This window comes from Phaenicophaeus curvirostris, chromosome 2 (genome assembly GCF_032191515.1).
Source record: "Phaenicophaeus curvirostris isolate KB17595 chromosome 2, BPBGC_Pcur_1.0, whole genome shotgun sequence".
In the NCBI taxonomy this organism is placed as follows: domain Eukaryota; kingdom Metazoa; phylum Chordata; class Aves; order Cuculiformes; family Cuculidae; genus Phaenicophaeus; species Phaenicophaeus curvirostris.
This window is the reverse complement of record NC_091393.1, coordinates 126,507,608-126,527,307: the sequence shown is the minus strand read 5'-3', so window position 1 is coordinate 126,527,307 and position 19,700 is coordinate 126,507,608.

Sequence of the window (19,700 nt, the reverse complement as noted above, 5' to 3'; positions counted from 1 at the left end):
TGCATCTAAAAAGAAAGGAGAAATGTTCATTAGTTAAGAAATAGCTTGGCTTCTTTTTCGTCTTTTTCATCTCCTACCTCTGCTCTGCTACTGCTTTTGGTCTATATAATCAGCTAATGAGATTTCCACTTCTTGAGGCAATGAGGCAAGTTGTGCTTGAAGAAAAGTTGTGCCTGGATTCATCGCAATGCATTCATATACTATTAAGAAATATTTTACTGAGCTGCGCATTTAAACAAATATTAAATCCACACAATTGTTAATCAGTGTGCCATCTGGAAACATTTGAAAGTTTAGACTCTTAATTGCTTGCATCTCATAAATGTTCAAAATTGTTGCATACTACAGGCTATATTGCATTTAGGACTTTTTTACTGTATAAATACATGTAATTAAAATGTGAGATAGGAGCACTTTCCAGCAGCTGTTGTGAGAGCTGCAACCATCTTCCCTATTAATCTTCAGGGATTTGAAATATGTGTTGCTGAGCACCAGGGTCAACGACACGCCGTTACGTTTGAATCCCACCATTTGACAAAGCATTGCATTCTGTTTCTAAATTCTTTCATGTGACTGACAGCTACATCCATTTCTTCCCGAGGCCACTTTTTAAATTCCTTTGTACTTGTAGAAGCAAGTTTGCTGGCTCAAGAATTTTGTCTTAACTCTGCCTCTAAGACTTGTCAACGGCAAATTAGGACAAGAAATTCTAATTTATGTTTCAAAGGCACCTATGGTAGTAAGAGAAACTATTTTTATTTACATTTTTTTCCTCAAAAGTGTCAAATCAAAGACTCTATAATTACTATATATTTTCAGGAGATGTCATATTATATTGACTTCAGGGGGCAAGTGGTAGGTAGGGTTAATCTGAGTAAAGGCGGGGAAATGCACAAAGGATTCTGTTCGTGGCAAGTGTTACTTAAAGAATTAACTACCTCAGTAAGAAAACAGAAATATTTGGGCTGTCAGCTGCTCCAGTCCAACACAGAGGTAGAAGACGCTTCTAGAGTAGGGCAACTTCTTCGTGCCTGTAGGTAAGAGGGAGAACATCTCTTGCCACATGTCATTAATGGTCTTGACCGAGGTAGTTAAAAGGATTTCAGAGCTGGTGAAGTTTTTCAGCAGATATATGTAACAATCTGACATTAATGGGTAGTTTTAATAGAATTCCTCTCCTTGCTTTCTCAGGAAATTCTCCATGTCTGTTCCCTGCACTTTCTTACTCGCTACCATGAATCACAGATGCTCCTTATTTAGAAAGCCCAGAGGCAATCAGCACGGACTTTGTTTATCTCCACATTAGCTCTCAAGCTATGGCTTTCAACCACCACAACCTTTTACATCCATCCAAACAGCGAGGAATACATATATGACACAAACTCCTCTGTGTTGCTTCCAGACACTAGAATCATAGAATCACAGAATCATGGAACGGTTTGTGTTGAAAGGGACATTAAAGATCATCTAATTCCAACCCCCCTGCCATGGGCAGGGACACCTTCCAGTAGTATTAATAAATATGTGTTATTAATGTTTTTTCTGATATTGTTTATAAATATTAAATAACTTTGATTATTACCCTAGAGAAGTAATGAAGAGAAAGGAGTGATTCATGTGATCTTGAGACAGATGACCCATGTTGGTATGCTTGAAAGGGATGATAATCAAATTGGTAGCTGATGGAAATTATTCTTTCTCCAAATGTCAAGTAGGAATTTTCTTTTTTGTCTAGGAGTACCAGAGGATTCAAGAAGCAAATTAATGACTGAATATCTTTGCCCTTTTTCCCATTTCTAAGAGGATTGCCATCAGGGCAAATCATAGAATCATAGAATAATAGAATCATAGAATAACCAGGTTGGAAGAGACCCACCGTATCATCGAGTCCAACCGTTCCTATCAAACAAAGGAAAAGCATGTCTGGGAACTGAAGCCCTTCATGTTAGAGAGGTACCTGACTAGCAAGATCACTGTTACATAGGAAAGGTATATTTTGTCCATTACCTTTTAGAAAAGACTTAACATGCAGTGAACCAAATAACTCTTCTTTTTTCCTGACCATTTATCCCTGACCCAAGAAATAAATCTTGCTGTCTACATTCCACTTCCAACATGCTATCTTCTCCAGCGTTCTGCCATGGTAGACTCCCAGGCGCCTAAAATCCTCCAAGAAAAAGCCCTCTGCCCAGTGAGTACATGGAGAACAAAGTTGCATAGGGCAATGGTGGACTTGCAAAATCAACTGTTGGACTGACTTTTCATCCTGACAACTGATACTCTGATGAGACCCCTCCTCTTAATCCCTTTTCTGCCCTGCTGTAGATGTGAGGGATAGAGCAATGACCTCTTCCTCAAGAAAAGAGAAAACAAACACCGTTTTCCCAGATTATGATCCCACAGAAAATCTGCAAACAGAGAGCTTCAGCCTTTCTTCTTTATTACCATTATCAGTTGTTAAAGAGAGGAGAGAGAGGAGGTCTGAGTGCTTTTTTTTTTTTGTTGAGCATATCTGCTCTTGAAGGAGCACACAATTTCTTAAAAAGAGGAAAATTTAAACACAGAAGGGCACCTGTAGCTGTTCTTATCCAGACGTTACTGGAAATACGCAGAAGAAAGGAAAATAGAGCTTTAAAGCAGTATTTTTGTGACACAGCTGACAGAGCATAATGCAAGTAGGGCTTCCATACCTTTGGGTTATGAAATGAGAGAGACAGGGCCTGAGCTATTAGTGTTAAAGAGAGAGAAAAGTGCTGGTTTAGCACAAATGAAAAATTCCCACCAGTTGACTCATGCAGTCTTTTTTGTGAGGACAGAACCAGATCCACAAACACAGGATGAAGAAACAAATCTATTTAAATAGCTAGAAAGGGGGGCTACTGCCCTTTAGACACAGATATATCACAGTTATAATTGGGTAGGGCTTTGGTATTCGAGGGTGCTGTTTTGAGGCACCCTAGATCTATTTTCTTTGTCCTTGATATCAAGGGGCTGATTTCATCCTTGCTTTCCTAAATTTGGATCAATTTGTGCGTCCTAAATTCAAGGTCTGACCTCTTGTCCAAAGTAATTACTTTCTACTGCTTTGTCATTTGAAAGAAAGGAAGATTTCACGTGCCTTATCTTGGTTTTGAGCTCAGAAATATTTGGTTTTACTGATTTCTGCTGCTGCATTTCTATGTGACACTGGCCAAATCATTTCACCTTTTTTTCAGTATTCCCCTTGTTTTGTTCTTACAATGGTGAACTAACAGTATTAGTTTCTCTGGTCCATTCTAACTCTCAGCTCTTGGTCCTTTCACTTCTGTAAGACAAATGAAGACTAAGAATTCTTCTAAAGTGTTCTGAAAAAGGAAGAAATAGAATAAATATAGGAGATATGAGAAAAATGCAGCAAAATTGTTTTTTCTGTGTGTAGTGGGACAAGTGAAGTCAGGCTAGTAATAATTCTTTATTTCTAACTGGTACTTCTCATGTTAACAAGGCGTAAGCTCTAATTCAGGCTTGTGAAAGGTTGCAAAATTCAGAACTTTTCTTTCTGTCATTGATTTTCTGATACTATCTCAAGCTTGCTCTATAGAGGGGGTGCTATTGAATATGCCTTTCCTCTGTCTGGTCACTTTATTTTCTAAAACTATGAGTAGCATTCTTGCCATCTGTACCCTCGCTGTCAAATTTGGGCTGATATTGGCCAAGGATGTTTTGCAATGTTAGTGCCTCCCTCCAGTTCCACCACATTCCTCCCCCAACATGCTTCTTTGACACAGGCACCCAGCACTATGGTATGCAGAAAAGATAGAGAGGTGAGGCTTTTAAAAGCCCTCTTCATTCCTCATAATAAATCCACACCTGGCTATCAACATCTGTGTGCCTCAGATGAGAACTCAACATGTTCCAGGCAGAGGGAACATCATTGGAGGGAGTGAATTGCTTGAAAGGATGTAATATGTAAACAGAGATGCAAAGCAAATGGTGGGAAAAGAAATGCAGATAGAAAGGAGAAAATCAGTTAGAAAGTCATACAAGAAGATACCTGCAGAGACAGAAAGGAAAGTTGTGTGTCTTACGTCAAACTAATACTCTGTCCTGAACTTCACAACCTCACATTGTTACTGAAACACATTATCTCCATGACAGCTTCAGGCTTCCTTGTGAAGCCCAGAACGTCAAACTCAGAATTTCTTAATGATACTTCTCTTAAATCCTGCAAGACTTTTTCTGCTTTCACTGCAACTCTAGTACTACAGACTGTTCAGAGTGGATTATGTAATTGCAGTGTTACAAATTATTTATATTGGATCATTCAATCAGATCATTTTAGAATAAAATGTCATAGAACCATAAAATCATAGAATGGTTTGGGTTGGAAGGGACCTTAAAAAGCACCTAGTTCCAATCCCCGTGGTATGCACAGGGACATTTTTCACTAGCTCAAGTTGCTCAAAGTCCCATCCAACCTAGCCTTGAACACTCCCAGGGATGGGACATCCACAACTTCTCAGGGCAACCTGGGCGAGGTCCTCACCATCCTCTGTAATTAATTTCTTCCTTATGTCCAATCTAAATCCACACTCTTTCTGCTCAAAACTTTTGCTCTTTGTCCTGCCATTCCAGGCACTGATAAAAAATCTCTCTTAATATTTCTTATGAGCCCCCTTTAAGAACCGAAACACCAAAACGAGGTTTCCCTGGAGCCTTGTCTTCTCCAGGGTGAACAACCTCTCAGCCCTTCATCACTGCAGATTTGTTCCATTTCTATGAGTGTTAAATAGACCCCATCCCAACACCGACCTAAGCGGAGCATCACTCATCACCAGTCTCCACCTGGGCATCAAGCCATTGACCACAACTCTTCGAGCTGATCTTCCTATGATTTCTAGGAATGATGGTCCACTCTGTTTCTCAGCAATACAGAGCAGTGATGCTGCACCAGGGATTTTTGTGTTAGTACTGTGCATAGACATTAAAGAGATCAGAAGATAGGCACATAGACAGGAACAGGTATGATATGGAAGTAGACATAAAATTCTTGTTTGGATTTGAAAAGTTGGATGTTGATTGGCCTGATATTCACCATTTACTCTCTTGTTTCTTACAGCTTCTTCTAGAATATTTCTTTTAAAGCAGAAGAGATATATATTAACTCCCAGCCCTCTTCCCCTAAGCCTTCCTTACACGTAGCCAATGGTACCTGCATTAATGTAACAAAAGAAGAATGAGAGAAATCTTTTCTCTTTAACAAACAAGTTGAAGAAAGAGTTAAAGATATTTTCTGCACCTGGAAAGTTTTTGCAGCAGTAGCAGAGGTGAGCAGTCAGGCAGCAGCCTTTGATCTTTCCATGCTGTGTCACAGCTTGTGCACAAAAGTATTTCATGTGAGGTTTGGGGGAGTCTGCCATCTGACTAGGGAAGGTGGGGAAAGCCATGATAAAGAACATTAAGGAAAGATGTGCTCTGAAGCCTTGTTTCCTCACACAAAGCTGTCAGTATCTCCTTTCCTTCTATATTATGATTACAGAAGAGAGAGGTATCTCATGAGAATCTACCAACCTACCTAAGATCTAAGTCATCCTAAGAATATGCTGTATCTTTCTCATTGTTGACTTTAGAAGCAGCCTCTGTTGCCACAGATTTTGAATAAGTAGTTTAAGTTGTGCTGCCTGTTGACCCAAACTCTGACCAGAAAACAATCTCATCAATAATATTTTGCAAAGTAAGAAGTCACTTAAGAGTTCACCAATTTAAACATGAACTACTTCAGATTTCAGTATGGTTTCAACAAAATTATGTGACTTCACCTGAACAACAGTTTCATAGTATTCATGTTTGTTCTTGCACATAATGTAGCTGATCTGGTTTCCTTTTAAGACAAAGAATATAAGTGTAAATAAGGTCTGTTGCACACAGCTTACTAAAACACAGAGACGCTTTGTATATAAGCACTTATTTAATATATATGAACATCTCATATTTTCTTCTAGGTTTTTTTTCAGGCTGTATTAAATAATCCAAGAACAACAAGGCCCTGATAAAGAAAGACATTGCACTGAAAATTTGAGCGCACTGTTTTTATCTCCACTGCCATTTTACCTACTTGGAATCTCTAGGTAAAAAGCATAAGGTCCTTTGCTTTAATCCTTAATAGGAGATCAAGACACAAGATCAACCATATCTAAGCCCTTCTGACAGCTCCTTACCTACCCTGCTCTCAAAAACCTCCTGTGGTTTATATTCCACCACCTATTTCTCAGGAAATACAATCCAGTGCATCACTTTCCTTCACAATTCTCCTAACATCAGGTTGTTAGGAATGTGCCACGTGAATATCTAGGGAAAAGTAAGACAAAAACAAAGGGAAAAAAGCTAATTTTTTTCCCACTTAAGTTAATCAGGATTGATTTTTGTTGTACATTTCCTTTGATATCTTTGCACTGGAAGCATATGTCATGGTTACTTTTCTTTATTGAGTGGAGAGCATAGAAGAAGCACAACTGAATTCTCATGTATAGGGCAAGGACAGCTTTTTGTAACATAAAAAGAGTCCAAATTTAAAATTTAAGATGCTGGATTCTTCATGGATTAGAAACAAGTGCAAAGGATCACTGGAAAAAAACCTGTGACTCTAGCCTTTCTTGCCCTGCAGGAGTGAGGGATAATTGCTTGTAAAGATTTTGGCATGTTTAGGACTGTTTCAGGACTCAATTTTGCTTTCCAAGGGCTTCTGCAGAGGAAGAAGAAATTTTTATACGGCAAGATTTCTTTCTTAATAAGCGATACATAGTAAAATGTAGTACAAGAATTGGAAGGACTGAAATAAATCCATGGAGGCAGAGAAGAGGAAAGTTTTGCAGGGCAGGATAGAAAGGAATGGTGATGTGTAAATGAGCAGTGATGCAGCTTTTCATTTTATCTTGTTGTATCACAATATAAACACTCCATATTTATACACAAAAGCATATGTGACCTGACATAAAAATGTGTAGATGCGCAGTAAATGAAGTCTGAGCACAGATATCAGCAAGTGTGTGTGTATAAACACTGATATGACTTTATATTCATATATAGAGAAAATGTGTTGCGCTGCCTCCAATGCCTCTCCTTTTTAAAACAACAGCGTATAATTTTCAAACATCACTGAAGTGAATTTCTTTGTTCTTTTTCTTTGATTATTGGAAGTGTTTTCTTTAAATGAATAGATTCCCAGCAATCTTTTTATTTCTTCCCGTTCAGACTTTACACAACTAATAAGCACCAAAATTTTCAGGATATATTTGCATGGCACGGTCTGGATGGAGCTGTGATCTGCATGGCACGTGGACATAGGGATGGTTTGGATAGCTGTCCTGTTGGTCCCCTGTTACAGGGTCAGAAGTTTCTGCAGCATTAGTGGAGCCCATCTCCATCGTCTTTTCTCTTGGCCTCCATCTGATTGACATATATGAGCATCTTATTGCTCTCTCTTCTACAGCTGAATACTCTGAGTCTTGCTAAAGACACAGTAGTAATTTTAACATCAACAATCCTTGCCACCAACAGCCCTTGCCAAAGAACAATGAGTACAAATCTTCCTATTTTAAAGGAAATTATAATAGCTTAAATAAAGGGAATCCTGATAATTATTTGGTTTTGTTTTCCTTTCAGAGCTTTCACAGTTAATAAACACTTAGCATTTTCAAAACTAATTGCAGTGGAATCTTCTGCACTATTTAGAGAGCACTGAAAAACAGGAGTTGTCAAACAGACCCAATATGTCTCAAAGTCGACAACCATATGACTTAGCCTTGTGTTTTAGCCATACGGATGAGGAAGGCAACTGTGATTACTCCTCATGAAAGGGGGGGTGGAAGTGAGACAAGATTGCTAATGTCAGCCTGGGTTGTCAAGTGTAACCAAGACTGTGGAACTGCTGAGCTGTGAACCCACGAGTGCGTCAAGGCTGGGTAACTTCCATAAAATAGGACAGTCAATCACGTGGTGCTCTGAGCCAGCTCAAGAGTATGTGTGGCTACAGCAGATGTGCCGTGTTAAAGATAGTACCCAGAAATGGTCAGGTGCCAGCACAACAAGTTTGTGAGCAGATCCTCCCAGCAGGAGCCAATTTCAGTGAAACAAGCTGGCAAGGCATCATGCTTGTCATGGATGTAAATGCCAGATTTGGCATCTGCAGGTTTGTGGCACAGAGAAGGGGGAAAGATCCAAGTTTCCACCACCAACTGGTGCCAGGGCTTCAAAGAAGAAATCTCTCAGATGTACGTTCTGTGGAAAACCTTGGCACAGAAGCGCAAATCTCATTTCAAAAGAAAAAATAAAATAAAATAAAAAACAAGAAGGAAAAGCAGCAAGAGTAACAACGAACCAAAATCCCAAGCAGTAGTTGCTTTGTAGTCTGGTGATTTCCTTTGCATAGTTGTTAAAATATAAGTTAGCATCCTGATTTCTCTGAAGTCAAAATCTCAGCATGGCATCTCCGTATGCTTGGATGAAAATATTCACATTCGAGACAATCCTGGAAAATGGGCTGTTGTTAAAATGTGCAGCCTGTGTTGGGCAGTTCTTTCCAGCCCTTTCACTCATTAAAGATAACTAGAGTTCATTTAAATAAACACAGAAACCCACTGTTACAGTGTTCATTTCTCATTACTGTTCTTCCTTGGGAGCCCAAACAGCTGCTTTAAGTCTGAGAGTTCCCCAAGGGATGGTTGTAACAGAAAATGATGGACAGATTTGTACAGATTTGTACTGAGAACCTTCTGATTTATTGAATCTAGGTGTCACTTGGAAGCAGAAGACAGGATGGCCTGTGTTTCAGGACTCAAGAAAGCTGGTTAAGGAGGAATTTTCTGAACAGCCTTCTGCCTCCTAGGCTTTTTAACTCCGTGACAATAATATGTTTGTGGTCACAACTTCTGCTCCACTCAATCTACCTGTATGACTGCAGAAAACTTGCATCTTGCACCCAAATGGAGCTTATCCCCTGAAGACTAAGGCGATGACTAAGGGTTATCATCGCTGAAGAGATGTTCTGCAGGGTTCAGAGTCACTCCAGAGACAGATGGCTGGCAGTTTCACTTAGCCTTTTATTGATGGTTGGTGCAAAGAACCTGCAGAACACGCTTGCCAATATCACAGAAGCAATGCCAAACCAGCTGTTTTTTCCATTGCCTGGAACCAGGAAAATCTGGGTTTTTTCAATTTCAGGAGAGTGAGTGGTGGCTTTATTTCCAGTTTTGAAATGTTTAGTACAGTTTCTCAGTTTCCTTTCAAGGCAGCAGACAGTGATAGCTTTCCCTGAAATTCCAACAGGTAGAAGCTGGCAGTGATCATCTGAGATGTTTCTTCTCAGGAATCAGATTGACCTGGATGAGTTTGATCTCCTGCACAGGGTATTCCAGCCATGTTCCAGCAGCAGTTCTGTCCACCCTATCATCTGGATCTAAGCTGGTGAATGAGAAATGCCCACATGAACATGCTGGTATAAAAATAGGGCACATGAATTTAAAACTCAGATGAGAAAAAAAGAAGTGAGAGAGAACTCTTCTGGTGTTATACCAACTGAATTGATTTCTAATCAGACAATTTTGTGCATCATCTGCAAAAGTGGACAAGGGAGAGCAGTTATAGCAAAGCCATACAGCATCCAAGATGAACAGGTCCAGGCTGTGGCTACAAACCGGTATAACCTGATCGGAGAAAATAACTTCTTGGAAAAAACAATACAGTTTTGGAATCTGGGAACTCTTTACATCCTTTCCATCTCTCTCCACCGTCTAATTCCCAATTGCTGACTAGGTTAAGCTGAAGAATTCCATGCTTTTGTAGAGGCAACCAGGTCCCTTTGTGTACCTTGTACATGGGCAGGTGTAGGCAGCTGAGTTTAACCCTAGCTGCAACGAAGTAAAACCAGAGACTTTTAAGACAAAGCTGATCCAACCTCATTCAGGTTATACATCAGGATGGGTGGAACCAGACACTCAGACATCAATCTCTTCTCTTTGACTGCAAAGGGAGCCTCGTTGATCAGTTCAGGTGGGGTTAGCTATGCTGGAGAGTCAGATGTGCAGTCAAACGAGAAGATTCTCACCCTTAAAGCTGAATCCAGAATTGCAAGAACAATAAACAGGGAGTGCTTCATGGAAGAGAGACAGTCCATGATTTTAGAGAGAAGATCTGAACACAACTATCTGTCCTTTCATCAGACTGTCGATGTTTGTCCCTACATTTCTTTTTCTTAAACATTTATTTGGAATTCTGTAATGTTTATATTATGCTTCTTGTTGTTTCATATACACCCTACTTTTGTGTTCAAAGAAAAGCAATGAAGATGCTGAAGGGCCTGGAGCACAAGTCTTATGAAAATGGCTGAGGGAACTGGGGTTGTTTAAATGCAAGAAGAGGAGGCTGAGGGGAGACCTCAATGCTCTCTACAGCCACCTGAAAGGAGGTTGCGCTGAGGTGGGGGTTGGCCTCATCTCCCAAGTAACAAGTGATAGGGTGAGAAAAGACAGCCTCGGGTTGTGCCAGGGGAGGTTTAGGTTGGATATCAGAAAAAATTCTTCATGGAAATGGGGTCAGACCCTGGAACCAGCTGCCTGGGGCAGTGGTGGAGTCTCTATCCCTGGAGGGGTTTAAAGGAAGTTTAGATGTGCGCTTAGGGGTATGGTTTAGTGATGGAGTTTGCCGTGTTAGATTTTTGATTGGTCTTGATCTTAAAGGTCTTTTCCAAACGGAATGATTCTGTTTTTTGTACACGAGGAGAAAAATAGCAGGGGATGGCTCATGAAACAGCCAAAGCCAGGAGGAGAATGAACTGGAACTAATTCCCAGGAGTTGGTTGGACGCCCTTTCCGCCTGGCCCTGCCAGACAAGCTGCCAGCCCCGCTCTCTGCCCAGCCCCTGCCAACACTCCGGGTAAGTTCTCATCCCCAGAGGCAAACCTGAGGGGCAGGGGGGCAGCTGCCCCGTGAGCCCCCTGCTCAGCACGCTCGCGGACCTGGAAGGGGAGGGCTGCAGGGCTCTTGCAGAAAGGAAGATCCCTTTCCCCTGCCCATTTAGTTCTTGGCCTCTGTTGTGTCTGTCGCCTGCGGTGCCGGCGGGTGACAGAAATGACAGCATTTTAGTAGCTGTGTCACCTGTCCTGCTCACACTAAGAATAGAGCTGCTCTATTTCTCTGCTGCTGCTGAATCCCCATGAGCATATGATGTAACTGAAGGAAAACCATCCCTTCTGCTCTGGTGTGATGCCCTCAGTTTCAGCCCTGCCAAGGAGGTGTGATGCTCCCTGGGCTGCAGCGCCTGCATCTGCTCACATCCCAGCCCCACTGGTGCAGCAGCGGCTGGTGCTCCGCGAGGCTCAGCATTGCCAAACCAGGCAGTAATTCACATTTTCATGAGTATAATCCCTATACAAACGTCACCCCCACCAAGGCTACCTTGCTCACCCACCCTCAAGCTTATTTCAGCAACATCTTCCACCCCTCCTTAGGCTGAGCAGGAGTGGCTCCTCTGCCTCAAAGAAGTACTCTACACATAAACTGATGCCAAAACAACTGAAAAAGTGGCTTAACGCCACTTTGGGGTTGGGAACACCAGCACAGAATATTGCTGGAGGATGAAGGTGAAAGAAGCCATTCTGGTCAGGATCATTTGCTGCCGATCTTCACTATGTTGAGTTTTGTGACCTGGAGATTCAAGTTCCATATGGTGGCTGTGCTGACAATAACACATCCTTGCCCTGCTGTATCTGCCTTTAACACAGTTATGGTGGCAAAACTGGACAGACAAACCTTATTAGGGAGGACACATCATGTACTGATGGGAAACTTCTCCACGTGGCATAGACTAAACAATTCCTTTTCCTCTGAAGAGCAGCTGTATCAGCTAAAGAATTTTTTATTCTATTTATTTTAATATTTTTGGCTGCTACCGCTATTCAGTTATTCTTTTACCCTGTTGTGTTATACACCACACTTACACTGGCAAAACTTCTTGAAGCAGAGCAAATTGGCCCAGGGAGGTTGCAGAGAATCCCTCCCCAGACACGGCTCTGGGCAACTGCTTCAAGGTGGCCCTGCTCGAGGAGAAGGGTTGGACCAGATGATCTCCAAAGGTGATATCCAACCTCAGCCATTCTGCCATTCTGTGAAATTTCAGTTGGTTTAAATGTCCAACTTCAGATTTTTGTCTTCAGACTAATTCATGATACAAATATTTTATACTGGTCATTAATAAACATATGCTGTCATTTTAATAATAATAATAATAGTAATAATAACAATAAATCTAATGACAAATTTATCCTTCTGTAATAAAATTATACAGTTCTAAAAAAAACAGTCTATTGCAAATTGAATCTTACAACAATCTCTATAACAACAATTATGGGCCAGTTTCAAATAAATATTCTTTTCAGATTGATCTTAAATTACCTAGTCCCAGACTAATCAAACAGAAAGTAAGTATATTTTCTTCCAACAGATTTCTACCAAAATTCTCTTAAAATTTGCAAGAACAGATAAATGATCGTACAAAAAAACCCAGATAATTTTATTAACTTGTCCTGCTGCACTTAAATTTGTTCTGTTCCTTTGCATTATTGCATTTGTAATAGAATCATGGAATCATAGCATGGATGGGGTTGGAAGGGACCAGCTTCTCTGGGCAACCTGGGCCAGAGCCTCCCCTCCCTCATCACAAAGAATTTCTTTCTCATGCCTAATCTAAATCTTCCTCCTTGCAGTTCAAAGCCGTTTCCCCTCATCCTATCACTCCTTGCCCTTGTAGAAAGCCCCTCCCCAGCTTTCCTTTAAAATACACACATATGAGATGTAAATTGTTGTATCTTATTTTAAGATGTAGAACAGACTTCGGACTCAATTTTTAATAACTTGGGTAAAATAAAATTTTGATTAATGATTAATTAAATGAGCAGCATCCGTTCTTAAAGCATGGAATATCTGGAAAAACAATAGGCAACCAAGGAGCTGAAGCTTTCATGAGAGAACATGTGTGACAGAGCAAGAAGGTGTGTCTACAGGTGGCATTTCTTAGACTTGCAGTGCATCAGATGAGTGGCTTTGCTAATGCTCCTTTAATGTTTGCGTTCAGGCATGGATGGGCATGCACAGATGTGCGTGTGGAATAGAACAGAATAGGAGTAAATCAGTTTCTTTTCCCTCACAGGTCATAAAAAACTCTGTAAACACACAGTGCTGTTGTAAAGGCTCACAAATTGAGTTCCGGAAACATCACGGGACATATTTCCAGCAAGAATTTTCCACGGGTATTCAGAAGGACAGCTCTAAACTCTAACTATGGAAAATGTCATGTGCTCATTTCCAAAGTTATTCATGTATTTTGTGGTTTGTATGTAAGTCAGCTTGTGGTACACTGGCGTAAAAGCTTCACCATTCCCTGTTCCTCTTTTCCTGGAGTAAATTTAAAGTACAATGGACTAGAAAATCATGCATTTTGTTTCTTTTTCAGTTTAGCTTCCTTTGAAATATTGTTCATGAAGACTTGGATATCTCCCTCTTGGATACCTCTTCCTCTGAATTCTCCAAAGCCAAAGCACAGTGTTTCATACCAGCCGCCTCCCTCAGCTTTTCCTCTGAGCTGGCTCAGATGTTTTACCACTAAGTAAGTACCTACTGAAGGCACTTCACTTTTCCCAAGTTTTCTGAAGTTAAGCAGAACCTGTTGCTGCACAGGAAACGTAAATGTCTCTGTCTTCAAGGTGAGTTCTTGGGAGACTGAATTTAAGGCGAGCTGATGCTGGGAATGTCAACCCCAAATCCTTTTTAGTTTTGGGGATATACAGCCTATGCAAGGCCTTCTAAAGTCAAAAGAAAGACCTTCACTGCATAAAATAGGTTTGGAGACAGACATTTGACAGAAATAAAGTCTTTCTGTTCTATGTGAAAGGGAAGTCCTGTGTGTGAATCTATGTTTCTGGGGAGTGAACAAGATAAAGTAGAAATTCATGCATGAAGCCAGATAGTCCAGGTAGGCATCCACAGCGTGAATTTATCCACTCGTCTCCTTTTTTACTATATATCAAAACTTGAAGGGGTCCAGAAAGGGACATTGCTGGCATTAAACCATCCATGTGAAAGAAGTGATCATTAGCAGCGGAGCAGTGCATATCTCTGCATATGTATCAAGTCCTCTCAAGCACCTACAGCGTAATTTACGAGCACAATTTTACCACCAGAGGTGATTCTTCACACAGAATATAATTGATAAATTAATATTTTGGTTTTGCAGCGTGTTTTGAATCCTAAAAGCCTACAGGGGTTGACTGAAGCTGTTCCTGAAAGAGAAATTAATGCAGAGCTACTAAATGTAAAGTTAGAAACCTGGTTCAGCCCAGATCCATAATTCATTGGAGGATGGTACAGCATATTGTGCTCACTGTGTGCTGACCCATTAGCTATGTCAGATCTAAGATACTGACTCCTAGTCACGGTCAGATAGACAAACCATGTTTCCGACTCAGAAATGGCCTGACTTGTATTCCTATAGACAGATGAGCTCCCCAAGATTTAAGAAATGAAAGTGCATTAAAAGCAGGTTTGAAAAAAGGCATTTTGTGTGTCATCCCTGACTTCAATCCTATAGCAAAGAGACTGTTGAGATTTTACCAGTGATGCTTATCCATTGTTCAGGACCAAGTTGTGCTCTAGTAAAGGCAGAAACTTCTTTCAGATCCTGAAAACTCAACTCTCTGAGTGGAAATAAGAAAATACAAAAACATTGTGACAAATTTTTTTTTTGGCTTTGCTGCTCCAAAATGCAGAAATGCACGTCACCTGGTAGCAAGGCAAGGGATTCACAGACTCATAAAATTGTTTGTCTGGAAAAGACTTTTGAGATCATTAAGCCAAATGATCCCTGTCCAGTATTAAACCAGATCCCTGAGCACCTCATCCATCCATCTTTTAAATCCCTCCAGGGATGGGGTCTCCACCACCTCCCTGGGCAGATTCTGCCAGGGCCCAAGAATGTTTTCAGTGAAGAATCTTTTTTTTTTTCCATAATGACAGGTTTGAAGCAGGTTAATCAACAGTTTCAGCATCCACAAAGCTTTCTGGAAAATAAAATAAATTTTAAAAATCCATTGTAATTTATCTTCCATCTCATTACTTGATGCTTCTAAAAAACAAAAATAAGGCACCAAGAATGAAAAAAAAAATAATCTAATGAGATTGTTTTCCAAACCAGTTAGCAAGGGCCACCTGTAGAGTGGGCTGTCTTGCATCACCTACGATGAGCAGCACTGCCGTGTGATGGTACAGAGCAGGAACACTATAAAGGTGACTGAGCACAAGAAACTTGCATTTTTTTCTCACTGTTATAAGAAGAGAAAGGAGAAAGGAGCTAGACAGTCTATGTTCACTAGACAGAGTTCAAAACTCTTCAGTTTTATGCTCTTGAGTTGTCATGGTCAGAGAAGAAAGAGTCAGGGCTTCATTTGAAACAGCTGCTACCCGCTGTCATCCAGGACATATGATTGAAGCAGTAACCTGATTGTAAGACAAGACTAAGCAAGAGACATCACTCACAAGTTTTTTCTGTCAAAGAAGTTAAGAAAGGGGAAGAAAGGATTGATTGTGTCATAACAAGGATCAACATTTATTTCTACGCAGTCAATGGAAAAGCTCTATTCCAGCTTTAATCCAAGCGATGATGCAATATGACAGGTCTGATAAACAGATTCATATCACAGACCCAGAATGTGCCTAAATTAACCCAGAATAAGAACAGAATATAGTTCTAAAAGCAGAGAGAGCACCAAGGGGACTTGCTAGGGTCTTGTTTGTCTTCAAGGGAACTTACAATGAAATAGCAAGTGCTCTAGTTTAGGTTCCTGGCTTAAATTTGACCCTGGGTATAGAGGCTGAACTTTTTTTTTTTGTTGATTTGATGACCTAGACTACATAAAGGACTTGTTAGACCCAGCAGATAAATGGCACATCACTCATCCGGTATGGACTGGCAATCCTGGTGACAGTCTTCATCCAGTGAACACAGAAGATGAATGAACATTGTGCGTGTGGACTTTTTCACTCTATGGACAGTCCCTCCAGGTCAGGACTGGGAGGCAATTTCACATGTTTTGGGTTTTTCTGCCCTTTTCTGCTCGTGTATCGCACATAATCCCAGCTCTGTACCAAGAAAGCAAAGGACTCTTCCTCCCTAAACAGAGACATGAATGCAACGGTGTATCACTGGAAGAAGTTTAAAAAGGCTAAAAGCAGGACTGTGTCACAAGGAGAATTTGTATTTTCTTTTTGTGCAGTCACTGGAAAAGTTCCTGCATCTAATCTTAATCCAAAAGACGAAGCAGTAAACTGCAGTAACTGGAATCCAATAAAAGAGCCAGAGGCATGTGAAATGCAGCTATTTCCAACTGCACAAACCTGTGCAAATGCAGCTTTGATTTTCTTTCCCCCTAAAATTCCCTGGTAGTTATCAGCCTCTAATTTGCTCCTGAAATTTCCCAGCAAAACTTAAAGAAACAAAACACCACTTGGCTGTGTGCTGTAACAAGAAATTTCACATAGTTGTAGTGTGAAGCTTCACTGCTGATTTCTGCTGAAGGATCTGGAAATCTTTGTAACTGAGTGACTCTGGCTTGCTGTCCACTCATTAAGAAGCAAGCTGTTAGAATGGCCACTGACTTGTTTGTAGCTGAGGCCTCTAGCACTGTCCCTGCTGCCCAGAGACTGGCTTATAATACCCTAATAATCAGTTTGGGCAAAGCCTCTCCCTTTTAGAGGGTAAGACAACTTAGATATGGATGGTTGTACCATGGCAAGAAAGTAACCCAGCCCTGTTCCACCTGCCACCACGCTGATGCTGGAGCATCAAGCCTCGAGTACACCTTAGCTTGAAATAAGTATTATTGCAGCCTCATCATTTCCTGGACTGAACCAAGACATTTAACACAGTATAAAACTGCTTCCCAGCCCTCAATGAGCTCATCTGGGGACATCTGAGGCAGTGCTTTGCCATCCAACATAGACTCATTCTACAGGTGGGATTCATGCCACAAGCCACCTGAAAGCTGACAGGGTAGAGCAAAACTACTGAGGTTCTGCTATTACTTCAATCTCTCTAGCAGTCTGATCGACTCAAAAAGGGAGGTTCCAGCTCTCTGCCACCTCTCGTTCTGGCACTAGTGCTCAAAAACCACAACTGAAACCGGATCAGGACAAATATATTATTTTTCAGGTTCTCCCCTAAGAAGACCATGTCATGAGGTGTCTGCAGCAGAACTTGCTCCAGCACAAGGCAGGCGGTGGGAACCACAACAGGGACAGGACATCATTCTTCTGCTTCTTCTACCTCCAAGGATGATTTAAAGTAGCTGTGGGAGTACACCTCAAGTTCTTTCCCCACCTTTTCCTAAAGTGGACAGAAACAGGAATCTCTAGGTCCCTCAGAACCTCCCATCCACCTCTCTTACCATTCTATGGTCCCAGTCGTCTTCACTGTACATAGAAGGAGGTTCAGTAAACAATTTTAGAATACATCTCAGGACCTAACAATAGCAGGACCTAAATTACTTTCCTGACATTGCACAGGGAGTCTAGGAAAAAAACACTGGAGGTTTAATTCCATGCCCTGCACACAAGGCCACCTCCCTTCTTTAAATTTTATTTATATGTAATAAGCAGTGGAGCGGTCTTGAGTATTCATCTTTTTGGAAACTAAGATTTTATATAAGACCCAAAAGAACTGTCAGTGATCATCTCCAGCTCCATTTACCATCAACCCTTCCGTTCAGTAAACTGCAGAGAAAGAGGGAAAGCTATTAATTAAAGCTCCTCCAAATGCCAAATACTGAGCTTCTTTAGAGGAGCTAAAAATAATTACAGCTGACTGTGCCACCACCTCCGCATAATGAAATTCCAGAGTGTCTCAGCTTTGTAATAACTGTTCACAACTGATGCTATTTGTGCTATGGCTTTGCCTGTCCTGTTTCTGTACCATGTCAAAAAAAGATTTAAAAGGGTGTTTGTGTACCTCAAACTTTGGAAACAGATAGCTCAACTCTTGTTTGTTAAGAATTAAGACCAAAGGTAAGATTTCAGTTATTCTAATCCCATAAAACACTTCCTTTCTTTCTCTTTTAATTGTCTCTTTCTCTTTGTTTGTTTGTGCAATACCAAATCCTACATAGTCCATTCTGTAGTCCCATTTCACTTTGAATCCCGTGGTGATAAATTAACAGTACTCACCCCACCAGATGGCTGCTCCGCAAAGTGGAATAAAAGTCTGTGCTGAACATCCCTGCAGATGTTGAGACTAAATATGGATTCAGCAAGGCATGAAGCCTGGATACTGTTGCAAGTTGCTGTTTTCTGCCCGCCCTGAACTTTTCTGTTTCCTCTTTGGGACTATGAAATGGCTAGATGGGTCAGATCAAATGTGAGGTGGAGAGGAGAATATGTAGGAAAAGCACGTTCAGCTATTCCAGGAACAAAGTCCAGGGCTCCAGGACTCCCTGGGCAGCCAGTTTCTTCATAACTATCTTCCAGATCTTAAGGTTGTTTGGGGTTGTTTGGGGTGGTGGATGGGAACTCCCCCCTTTTTTATTCCCTCTGGCTGTTTTCCAGGTTTTCATCCACACTGCTACGTGATGCTAACTGCCTGGATGCAATCCCTCAGCTGCCCGGTGCCTCGCTGCTGTTCTTAACAGAGAATAAGGAAAACACAACCGAGTTCTCAGGAACTAACACTGAAAGAAAGTCAAGTTTAGCCTAGTTTTCTTGAATATCGGAGCTTTACGTACTTTATCAGAATGTGCAGTGCCCATAAACATCTCCTTTGATGTCCCGCATGCTAGAGATTCCAGAGGCTACACTGCAGCTAACCTGAACAAGGGCTGGAATAATATGGAAGTCATCATCATTTCAGCCAACCAACTGGAATTCTGCCCGAGATTCCGATACAAGTTTTTTTTTATTGTGTTGCAGTAATCCAAATCGAAAGCAGAGCGTCCTTGGCTTTGGTGCTATTTTAATCTCAGTTCAGCCAGGTTGCTGATTATGCCTGGCGGAACTGACGATGTTCTTTCCGTAGTGTATAAATATTTAAGGCATTTGGATACCTAAATTCCACCAAATTTCCACAACTGCTTAAAACCAAAAAAAAAAGACTATTGAAAACAATACAGATTTGCTAATAGACTTAAACATGGTTTAGGTTGGAAGGGACCTCAAAGCCCCTCCAGCTCCACCCCCTGCCATGGGCAGGGGCACCTCCCACTGGATCAGGGGCTCCCAGCCCCATCCAACCTGGCCTTGAACCCCTCCAGGGATGGGGCAGCCACAGCTTCCCTGGGCAGCCTAGGCCTCCCCACTCTCACAGAAAAAATGTTTCTTCCTAAGATCTCATCTCAGTCTCCTCTCTTTCAGCTTGAAACCATTCCCCCTCATCCTCTCCCTGCCCTCCCTGATCAAAAGCCCCTCCCCAGCTTTCCTGGAGCCCCTTTCAGTGCTGGATGCTCCTCTAAGGGCTTCCCAGAGCCTTCTCTTCTCCAGGCTGAACAACATCCTTCCTCAGGTTTAAGTGCTCTACAGAAATAGGAATCCTCTTGAAGATTTTATTTCTGGAAAAGTCTAAGTTGAGAAGGATCCCTGCAAGTCATCTGGAATTAGTGGGTGAAGTTCCTTTTACATCTGTCATTCTCAGGT